The sequence below is a fragment of the Cervus elaphus genome, chromosome 24, assembly GCF_910594005.1.
Source record: "Cervus elaphus chromosome 24, mCerEla1.1, whole genome shotgun sequence".
Lineage (NCBI taxonomy): Eukaryota > Metazoa > Chordata > Mammalia > Artiodactyla > Cervidae > Cervus > Cervus elaphus.
In genome coordinates, this window is record NC_057838.1 from 38,740,662 (window position 1) to 38,752,582 (window position 11,921).

General features: G+C 33.8%; 1 pseudogene; it reads left to right on the forward strand.

The window, feature by feature from the left end:
• Positions 1–3,800: 3,800 nt before the first annotated feature.
• Positions 3,801–3,899, forward strand: LOC122683364 (annotated as a pseudogene).
• The last annotated feature ends 8,022 nt before the right edge of the window (positions 3,900–11,921 follow it).

Here is an 11,921-nt window from a genome sequence, read left to right on the forward strand (position 1 = left end):
GTTTGTAAGAACTATGCTTTTAAGAAAAGAAACACTAACTAAAGGAATAATTTTGCAATTGGAATATAAATATTTCCAATGTATTTTGTTGCACTGAAAATAAACCATTATATGACAACATAGACTTGACATGTTTATTGTTTTGAACTAATAATAAGTACTTTCTCTAGATTAAAGTACATTGTCTTAGGGCAGTAGATTTTGTCTTATTTCTTTTTCCTTTTCCTCATACCATGATTCCTCGCAGAATAAATTTGCTAAGCGCATGAACTAAAACATATAGAATTAAAAGGGAAATGCATTATTCTGAAGTGCAGTTATCAAAATATTAATAGCATATATTTGTACTATAGAAATATGTGCACTTCTTTAATAACATATCAAATAAGACAATCTAGCAGTGAGTTTAATAGCCAACATCATTTCAAACTAAAGAGCACTATTTCAAGCTGTCAGAAATATGTGTCATGTGATACAAAATTATCTGTAATTTTTATTAGCTACAACAAACACTAGTGTGGTTTGTTGCTTACAATCATAATTAACAGATCCTGAAAATAAAGATGTAATATTTTATATTTCCCCACTGAAATTCACAAGGGATTTCCCAGGTGGCACTAGTGGTAAAGAATCTGCCTGCCAATGCAGGAGACATAAGAAATACAGGTTCGATCCCTGGGTCAGGGAAGATACCATGGAGGAGGGCATGGCAACCCATTCCAGTATTCTTGCCTGGAGAATCCCATGGATGGAGGAGCCTGGTGGGCTACAGATCATAGGGTCCCAAAGAGTTAGACATGTCTGAAGTGACTTAGCACACACACACTGAAATTCACAAACCTCTTGAGTTCTATCAAGGACTGCTGGATAAGAATTCTGATTTTGGAATAACAATATGACATTGATAGATGTTGTTGGAATAATCTTGAGGATATTCCAACCCAAAGTGGTTTTAAGAAAGAAATGACTAGGTTTTAATGTTGCAGTAGCAACTCAAGTATTTACAGGAAATGCAAATTAATAAAATGGGCAAATAAGAACATAGGAGTTGTGAAGAAGACACAGGGTCTTTCTGAAAGAAATTGTGTATATATGCCACATAAAATGTCTTAGGACCCAACTAGTCCAGGGCTAAAAATCTGTCAACTCTGATAAAAATGTGAAAAACCAAAGGTAGTTTTTATTTTTTATTTTGGAAAGCTCTTTGCAAATAGTGTCTCCTATCTTTACCACCTAACTATATTTCTACAGGTAAATAGATAGTACTGCCTCTGCTTCACAACCTGAAAACAAATGAGTGATCTAGGTCACATAGCTAATTAGAAAATCTAAGCATAATAGCCAGGATTCCACTTTGTTTCCTCTAAAGAATAAGTCATCGCTGAAACCTTGTGTTGATAAGACATATTTAGGGGGAAAAGTCAAATTTAACTTATGGTATGAGCAAACAGTAAAACTTAACTTGCAAACAAATGCATAATAAGTCCCAGTGTGCTGAGCTGTCTAATATATGCATTGTGCTGAATTCTTGACAGGTATGTATTCTGCAAGGGAGGTTTTGGCATCAATATTAGATACTTGAACTAGTTTAGATAAAAAGGGAGTTAGTTGGAGAAACCTCAAAACTGTCCAATAGTCAAAACCTCTTCATAATTGTACTCTAACATTTCCACTTTATATTGGTGTAAACTGAATCTTCCAAAATTAATGCCAACATGGAAAGAATATTTTGATCAGAATGTTACTACATCAGCTTTGTTAATTCAACAGTACAGAGAATGTTTTAACCTGTGTATAATTGTTGACTTTAAGGATGTCATCTAGTGTGGATCAGTTGTAATTTATAAAAGTTTTTAATTGAAGTTGTGAGATCAGTCCTTTATGGAAGAGTGAAGAAACTTATGGAAAAATTCAATTTTGATAAAAAGATTTTATTATTATTTTTTCAGTCAACTAAAACTAAAATTTAAGTAGATATATCTATATCAGTATCAGTGAAATAGCTATTAAGATCTCTAATTCTCTTAATTACTACTGGAAAATTTGATGTTATTTTTATATAAACAAATTTATTTTAATGATACCATTATACTGTCATTTCAAATTTTCTCATCATAGCTTTCCAAAATTTTCCATCTCTTAATAGTTTAAATTAATGGCATATTTTATTCTTATTTAAACTCAAATTTTAATAATATATGTTTTATTGGTGTTATAACTTCAGAAATGAAAGCAAAAATTAAAATAAGTTAATATTTATAAAGAAACCCCTGGGAAGTATTAAATTTAAATATTAAGCATATTTATGTTATTGCATGATAGAGTTTTTTCTTTTATTGTACAGCTTCTAATTTTTCACTAAAGCATATCACTGTCATAGAAAAAAAATTAAATTATATTTAAAGTTGGTTTCATAAAATAGAAAAAAAAAACCATGATTTTATTTCTTAAATGAAGAAAATTAAAGCAGGACAGTGGACCAGGGAAAGAGTAACTGAGATTTGATATAACATGGTAAAGGCCTCCTTGACATGGTAACATTTGAGCAGAGATTGAATGAAGCAGTAGAGCCATTCGGGAAGAAGAGTGTTGGAAGAGGCATCCAGGTGAGGGCAGAACAGAAGGTGCCAGAGAGGCAGCACGCTTTCAAATGATATTTATCAGAACCTACTGTGTACACATATATGTTTTTCCTGTGCTATGACAGTACCAAACAGCTAAAACTCATGCTTCATAGCCTCAAGGAATTTTAACTTGAGCCAGGGGAGAGCTCTGAGAAATAGAAAACAATTAAGAAACAATTCAAAATAATTTCTGTTACACAAAAGAATCTATACATATTTTAAAAATCATCTATCCCACTTAATCTAGGATATAAAAGACAGATTTTATATTATTAGGTGATACCTAACTTGAGATATTTATTCTACTATAATTAGAAGCCATTTGTTGTTTGCATTTACATCTTCAATAATGAGTCAAGATTAAAAGTCTATGCTTTGTCTATAATTTTACTTTTAAAACTAAATTATATGTCCTCTTACAGAAATATAAAAGCTTATCATAAAATTGTAAATTAATTCTGACAAATCTGTCAGTAGACTCTAAAATATCAAAACAATGAAGTTTCAGATTGCTCTTTAGACCTCTTTAGATGTTGCTATATATAAAAAAAATTTTTAATGTATTTTTTCAATAAATACTGTGCTGTTTTGCTATGCTATGACACACCAGTTAACTTGACACTACTTCATTTGTGTGCCAGGATTTTTTATTATGTGCCAAATTTATTTCTGCTACAATTGAAGAGCTACCTTCTTATGGATACATGTGCTAGATAGAATGTTTGGTTGATCAAAACACAGGAAACCATGGAGAGTGGAATATTATAATATTAAGTGAGCATTATATGAAGCCCTTCCTGAAAAAAAGATTACACAATTATTAGATCAGAAAGAACTCTGACTTGGGATAAAGATGGTAATTGTTGGCTTAGTAAGTAGCTGGAAACAGAGGAATCAGAAGTAAAAAACTGGGTCCAATTCAGTCTCCCTTCAAGTGTATGACCGATACTCTCAGGCTTGCCTCTAACATAAGTAACTGAGACCCAGTGGACAACCATATGTTAAATTCTCTGAGTAAGAAGTGTAGTTAAATTCTATAAAGCTTCATCTACTCATTCAACAAATATTTAATGTACAAGCCTAGGAAAAACAATTATAAATAAGTCAGATATCATCTCTGCCTCAATAAGACCTCTAATTTAGTAAAGATAAAAGCAAATAAGAGCACTGTTAAGAATGCTCACTGGCAGCTATGCTGAAACTGGAATGATATAGGGATGAGCATAGTCCCTGAGCAGAAATGACATATAAATTCATGAAGTGTCCTATATTTCTAAAAACACAGCTCTCAAAAATTATAAAAGTTAATATTAAAAGTGTGTACATATTTACTCAGTTTCTTATTTGTGTCCAAATTTTTGTAACCCCATGGATTGTATCCCACCAGGCTTCTCTGTCCATGGAATTCTCCAGGGGCTTTTCCTGACCCAGGGATTGAATCCGGGTCTCCAACATTGCAGGCAGATTCTTTACCATCTGAGCCATCAGGGAAGCCCCCAAATATACCTAGGTCATGTGTTTTATATGAGACTTTTAATTTTTATGTTTAGAGCATTTACAGATTATGTAATTATTGATATATTTGGATCTCTCTCTACCAGTATTTGTTTTTGACAACTCTCTCTGTTTCTGTCTCCCTATTTTTCCCTTTCCTGTCATCTTTTCAGTTTTTAAAAATATATTTTGGTATCTGGTATTAATGTATCTTTTCTCTGTTTGTGCACATTTCTAGAATTTCTTTCTATTCTTAGAAGGACACCAGTCCTACAGAGGGTTCCACTCTTATGACCATATTAAACCTCCAATACATTTTTTAAAGACTCTATCACCAAATACAGTCATAGTTTAAGGTATAAATGTGTGATTTATACCTTTATTTAAGGTATAAACATGTGATTATAACTTCAACGTGTGAATGTGGTCAGGAGACCCAATTCAGTCTATAATGTCATCATAAACAGATTTAAATGTACAGTACGTGGTGGCTCAGCTGGTAAAGAATCCGCCTGCAGTGCAGGACACCTGGGTTCAATCCCTGGGTTGGGAAGATCCCCTGGAAAAGTGAAAGGCTACCCACTCCAGTATTCTGGCCTGGAGAATTCCATGGACTATATAGTCTAGGGGGTTACAAAGAGTCGGACACGACTGAGCGACTTTCACTTTTGTTGTCAAATCATAGAAATCATCCATCTCTAGAACACTTTTCACCTTGCAAAACTGAAATTCTGCACCCATTTAAGAATAATTCCCCATTCTCCCCTCCCCTACTTTCTGTCTCTATGAATTTGATTATTCTAGATGATTTATTTAAACAAATTCATAGAGCATTTGTCTTTTATGACTGGTTAATTTCACTAAACATAATGTCTTCAAGGTTCAGTTATGTTATACCATAGAATGTGTCAGAATGTTCTTCCTTTTTAAGGCTGAATAATATTCCATAGTATGTATGTTTATCCACTATCCACTGATGGAAATTTGGGTTGTTTCCTAAATATATTTACTTTTAAGAGATCGCAAATAACTGATTCATGCATTCTTTCCAGGTTTTACAGTTGTTTCTGGTAGGAGATACAGGGTGGAGTGTCCTTACTCTGTATCATCTGCAACCAGAGCCCACTTAGAAGTTTCATTTAATATGCAACCAGGATACACATTATAAGCATAACAGAAAGTGCCCTATAGCATTCGATTTGAAGGATAGCATACATCCAAATATATCTCCTTCATCTACCGCTGTCTAGAGATGCTTTGTTTAAATGAAAATATCTCCCCCTTTACACATTGTATTTGAAGATGCAAACCACCTTAGAAAGAGTAATACAATTTTCTTTGTACAGTATTAGCCATTGATATTTTAATGTGACAGTTTATGGCTTTTCTTTTTCTTTATAATTAGTTGAAAGTGGGACAGCGAGCAACTTATGAATAAATAACAACTCAATATGCAAAAACATAATGTTTCCACCCCCTCTACTTATTGCCTCCCATTATCCTCAAATAACATGTATTAACTGTCTATTTTATTTGAGATAATTATATATGATCATAAAAAATCTTTATGAAAAGTATATTTCTATCAAAAGAACCCCTTAACTCCCATCACCATGCTGAGGGAACTCGGAGCAACTTTTAGATTTTCCTTAGGTCTTATTTAAATTTTCACAAAAAAACTCAAGCCAGAAATTTTCCATAAATGTTCCCTGGTGATTATGAATTGGAGATTACACTCTTAGGACTGAAGAAATGATTGAGCATCTTAGTAAATGCATTCTAGTTACTAGTGAGCAGATAGTCAATTCAGTTGTAGTTCAGCTGCTAAGTGGTGTCTGACTCTTTCTGACCACATGAACTGAAGGACACAGGCTTACCTGTCCTTCCCCATCTCCTGGAGTTTTCTCAAACTTATGTCCATTGAGTCCATGATACCATCCAACCATTTTCTTCCTCTGTTGCCCCTTTTTCTTTCTGTCCACAATCTTTCCCAGCATCAGGGTCTTTTCCAATCAATCGGTTCTTTGCATCGGGTGGCCAAAATATCGGAGCTTCAGCTTCAGCGTCAATCTTTCCAATGAATATTCAGGGTTGATATCCTTTAGGACTGGCTGGTTTGATCTCAATCCAATTACCTCCGTCCTAAGAAGTTTAAATTAAGCCTCTCCAAATGTAGGGAAGGTTTTAATTGCTAATAAGATAATTGTACCTGGTTTCAAAGTAGAGGCTATAGCTTTCTTTTTTTAAAAAGTCATTTTTGGGAAATAGAGCAATTCCCTGAGAAGAAAGATGATAAAAAACAATAACTGAGTTTCCCTCATGGATTGATTTACTGCTGTATCTCATACTGACATAATTAATAATAAGCAAATGTGTCCTTTTTCTTTTTTTTTACTTTCATGTGTTCCCACATTGCTTTAACATATTATTATTGTATTAGCAATTAGCAAATGAGGAGCTAGCACTGCACCTGCTCATGACCACCAACCTGTGAATTTACATTGGAAATTATGTCTACTCTGACATTCTGTGCTATTCTGTGTTGAGCCATCTGAAGTTTCAAAGAGAGCTCTTATTACCAAATTAGTTCTGAAAGAAGTAAGTTTTGCGCTTCCTGCTTTTTTCAGGAGAGACTTACTAACAGATGTTCTTTTATGTTATATGCATATCTCTGTTACCCACTTTGGGGAGGGGGTACACCATTTATCTGCTTTGTATGATGCAAATGAAGTGAGAATTTGAAAAAATGGTGTCATGGACTTCTTCATCTTTACTTTCTTAAACTTTCAAATTTTAATAGAAACTAATCTTTTCCTTATTTTATGTTTAATTAAATCTCCCCCACTCTTCAAAGAAAACCATTTTTTCTCTCCATAAAGTAAACTGGAGATTGCTATTGAACCTTTCTTCTCAGTCAATAGCTTTTATATTCTTTTCTCAATCAGCAAATATAGTGCCTGATAAAGGTGGATTTATTGCATGAATGCTTATTTTGTATTTACAGTGAAAATGCTTGTGTCTCAAAAGATATTACTCTAAAAACTTAATTTATCCTCAGATCAAAAGTTGATACTATTTAGATTTTATTTGAATATACAATAGAGTACAAATTAAAGAGACAAAAATAGTTTCACAGCTGTAAGTTAAAAAACATTTTTTAATTCATTTTTTAATAGTGCTTGTAATTTGGAAAAAACTCTCCAATAAGAGGAAAAAAGTTATTTTCTACTCTGGTTGAAAGAATCCCATGATTCTTTAAGGAATCAAATCTGCCATTTATTTCAGATATGTATCATTATAAAACTTTCACAACATTTCTGCTTCTGCTCAGAAAATGTTTTGATGATATACAATTTTACTGATGCTGTTAAAATGTTAGAATATTTTATTTCAATAAATTCACTTCTCTAATAGTATTCTTTCTAAAGAATAAAGCGAGTGCTTTGAATTTTCTGTTTATTTGAGGCTAATGACAGAAACTGAACTATCACATTTATGGTAAGTAACCTGTTGAGTTCAGTCCTGTCCTACTCTCTGAGACCCATGGACCGCAGCATGTAGGCTTCCCTGCATCAACTTCCATTCCATCACCAACTCCCAGAGCTTACTCTAGTTCATGTCCATCAAGTCGGTGATGACATCCAACCGTCTCATCCTCTGTCGTCCCCTCCTCCTCCTGCATTCAATCTTTCCCAGCATCAGGGTCTTTTCCAATGAGTCCGTTCTTCACATAAGGTGGCCAAAGTACGGGAGCTTCAGCTTCAGCATCAGTCCTTTCAATGAATATTCAGGGCTGATCTCCTTTAGGATGGACTGGTTGGATCCCCTTGCTGTCCAAGGGACTTTCAAGAGTCTTCGCCAACACCACAGTTCAAAAGCCTCAATTCAGTGCTCAGCTTTCTTTATAGACCAACTCTCACATCCATACATGACTACTGGGACTAACCTGTAGTTTTTGGTAAATATTTTATTCTCTTTGCTGGAATATATAGTTTACACCCGAAATTTTAAGAATAAGAATATTTTTGGTATTTTTTAATGAAATTGCCTTGCAATGTAGATAAATCTAACAGATCGAACAGGTCATGTAATTCATTCATTCAGGAAATATTTATTTAGCTTCTACTGTAACTCAGCACTGTTCTGGGGAATTAAAATGTATCTGTGAGTCACTCAGACAAATGTTCCTGTTCTTATAGAGGTTATGCTATAGGATGAGAGTTAAAGGAATATATGAGAAATAAAACAAGTAAGTTATCTAGGGTATAGGATGATGAACACCATAGATAAAAGGAAAAGTCAACTAGAGTAAGTAGGAGACAACCAGAAGTTGGGGTGGGAGCATTATTTTAAGATTCAATAAATGGTCAAGATAGGTTTTTGAAGACAAGTTGAAGGGAGGGATGAGTTATTCATATAAATTCTGAGTAAGACCACTGCAGGCAGTAGATAATTGAGGAAGATCCTAAGGAATGGTTTAGGAAGGAAAAATAAGTCATATGATTTAAAGGAAAAAAACTGGAGGGGGAAACAACAGGTCCTCCAGGAGGTTAAAGTACTGAGAAAGTGGCTTGATTGCAGTGCATAGACAGCAGACTCCCCTCATTTCATGAGGGTTTGGTTTTCATGATTTTCTAAACCTCAGTTTAAAAAAAAATTTTTTTCCACAAATCTTCTGTAGATAAAAATTAGAATTGAATATTTAGATTACCCTGAATTATTCTTGGTTCATCTAACAAAATAAAACTGGGTAAGATTGCATCATTAGAAAGTAATGAAAATGTTCTGTTCCTATTTGAGGAAAAAAAGACATCTGCAACAGTCACCCTATTTTGATACCAACACCTTATTGTGATAGGTTGCAGCCTTGGTAAAGAAGGCTCTGCAACTAAATGTCTTAAGAGTTTTATAATTGAGACAATGTTACCAAAGTTGAATCAGAAAGCTAAACTCAAGCCATTAAATACAAATAATCATAGAAACAGAGAATTCTATTAAAAGGAAAAGAAAGAAATTATGAAAGAGGGACCAGGAAGGAAAGATGCATGGTAAATAAATGTGTACAATGGTTGAAAAGCCAGATGCTAAAGAAAATATGGTCTAAAACCTTGACAAGTCATGTTCACCATTTCAATGTGGAAATTAGGTCTATTAGGGGAAAATAACACATAAAATAATCTAGAAAAACACATTTTTTTTCTCCCATACTTTGACTAAATGGTCACAGTGTACCAGAAACTATATGAGCATTAAGATAAAATGCCCCTGGCCGTTTTCAGAAAAGAGAAGGTATTTTAGCTGGTATTTAAAAATCACAAGATTGAACGTAGATGATTCAAACTAAAAGCTTTTATTTTCCAAAGCACAAATAACCCAGTCAGCTATATCCACAGCATCAATATACTTTATAAAGAGCTCCATTTAACTAGCTTACTAACATTGGCCTTTGAATAACTGTTACTGCTCTTTCTTCATGCCTAGAAAGAAGTCTACTTATTTGATATTAATTTTTTAACTCTCCAGATTTTCACTGAAGGTTATATTATTTGAAAAGCTTCAACAGATTTGATTATAATTGAAACTGAATAATCTGAAGTCAAATAAGTGAAACCTTTATCCTAATTAAATTTCTTCCTAACTGATTTAGAAATGTGCATCAAACTAAATTAATTATTATAAACTAAAGAATGTCACTCACCATTTGGTGCTACAAACAACTGCAGTCATTAATCTGCAATACACCCTGAAAGGAATTTCAAGGGTGAAAATCAGTAATGAGACATTCTGTGCTTGAGGAAATTAAGCAGAAAAGACCCTCAGATAGATATATTTTCAGGAGAAATTTTTATGAACCCAAATTCTTGCATCTTCTCATATTTAAGAAAGCAGTAAAATATGACCTGAGATATCTGTTCCTCATGACTAGATAAAATCTTCCATCAAAATGTGTGGATGATTGTATAAAACCTTTTGACAAAATCACATATAGTCTGCTCACCCCACACCACTTTTTCTGAACAGTTCCTCAAAGCTATCTGAGTGTCCATCTCCCAAGCTATAGTCCTTAGTAAGATACAGAATAAATTCAAATTACTGCTTTTATTTCACTGTGTGTTTTTCCCAGTAGACTCCATTTTTGTTAAGTTTAGTAAAACCACAAAATAGATTATCCATGATAATTCACAACAGATTGTCCTTGATAGCTTTGATTATCTATTATATAAACAAGGCATTTTTATTATATCAACATAATCTGCTTACTTAGGTTTAAGCCTGTCAAAGGGAAGAATGTTTAGATGTTAACTAAGCTTAAGCTTTGCTTTGGCCTCCTACATAAAGATTAATTCTCATTCAGTTAACCCCAAAACACAAGTTCAAAAAAATTTTAACTCTGATCACTTATTCTTACAATTTAAAAAAATTACAATAAATACTATCCTTCAAGGACAATGATAATTATGAGGATGAACAGGCTCATTGCTAAGATGATTCACACCTGTAGTTATAGCAATGCAATGTGTGCATAGATTAATATAGTTGTTTTACAGGCTGTCCTCTGCTCAACAACTGGGATAATTCTTTTCCTTTTAGCTTTTGTAGTAAAGCATTGAGCTTCTTTTACAGTAAACCCTATGGCCTATAAAATCTCATCACTAGGAAAAGATGATTTCAAGTCTAGAAAAAGCATAATCGATAGTGTTAGCATACCAGACTTGACAACTGTCCACAGTTAGCACTTCTGTAATTTCCCTACACTCTTCATCTCAACCAAGTGAAATATGCGTTTTTCCTCTTCTGAAACTCAATATAAATTGTAGACAGAACTCACTAACATGAAAAGGTATTCCAAGCGACTAACAATTATTATCACTCCAGAATTAGAAAGGAAGAAATTTTTGCCAAAATAGCAAATATGACTTACCCCGTTTATCACTGATCTATGGCATTTACAGTATATTCCATTCAGTCATCCCGATTTAACTCTGCAAATTTCACTATAAATCACATGCATTTAATGAGAACAAGGAAAAAATACAAAAGAGATTTGTAGGTTTGAAAATCTGCAGGTAAATATATCTAGTGACATTCAGCACAGAGGCTGATACTTTCTCTTATCAACATCTTTTCAGCACAGATGTTTGTATACAGAAAAAAATTTCATACACATAGATAGGAGTGACAAAATAAATATGTTTTATGAAGCTTACAATGTAAGGGAATTCAAGAAAATGAAAAGATAATCCAATGGTAAGAAAAGAAGGAAGTGTGATGAAGGCAGATATTAAATATGGGGTATGTTGCTGCTTCTGCTAAGTCGCTTCAGTTGTGTCTGACTCTGTGCGACCTCATAGACGGCAGCCTACCAGGCTCCTCTGTCCCTGGGATTCTCCAGGCAAGAATACTGGAGTGGGTTGCCATTCCCTTCTCCAATGCATGCATGCATGCTAAGTCGCCTCAGTCGTGTCCAACTCTGTGCAACCCTATGGACAGTAGCCCACCAGGCTCCTCTGTCCACAGGATTCTCTAGGCAAGAATACTGGAGTGGGCTGCCATTTATGCTAAAGAATAAAATACAGAAGACTAACCATTTAGAAATAAACAGTGTCTTATGGAACATCAAGAAACCTAATATTTAATAAATGACTGTCCTAATGACTGCAGTACAATTACCCACTCCATTCTCTTCTCTGGAGACGTTTTCTTTTCCTGACCGATCTACTTTATTTTACCCTGAAATACTCAGCTCTCCCAATACTTTATCATGCCTTCCATAGCTGTTCATTGCACGTTTTTCATGGGTAT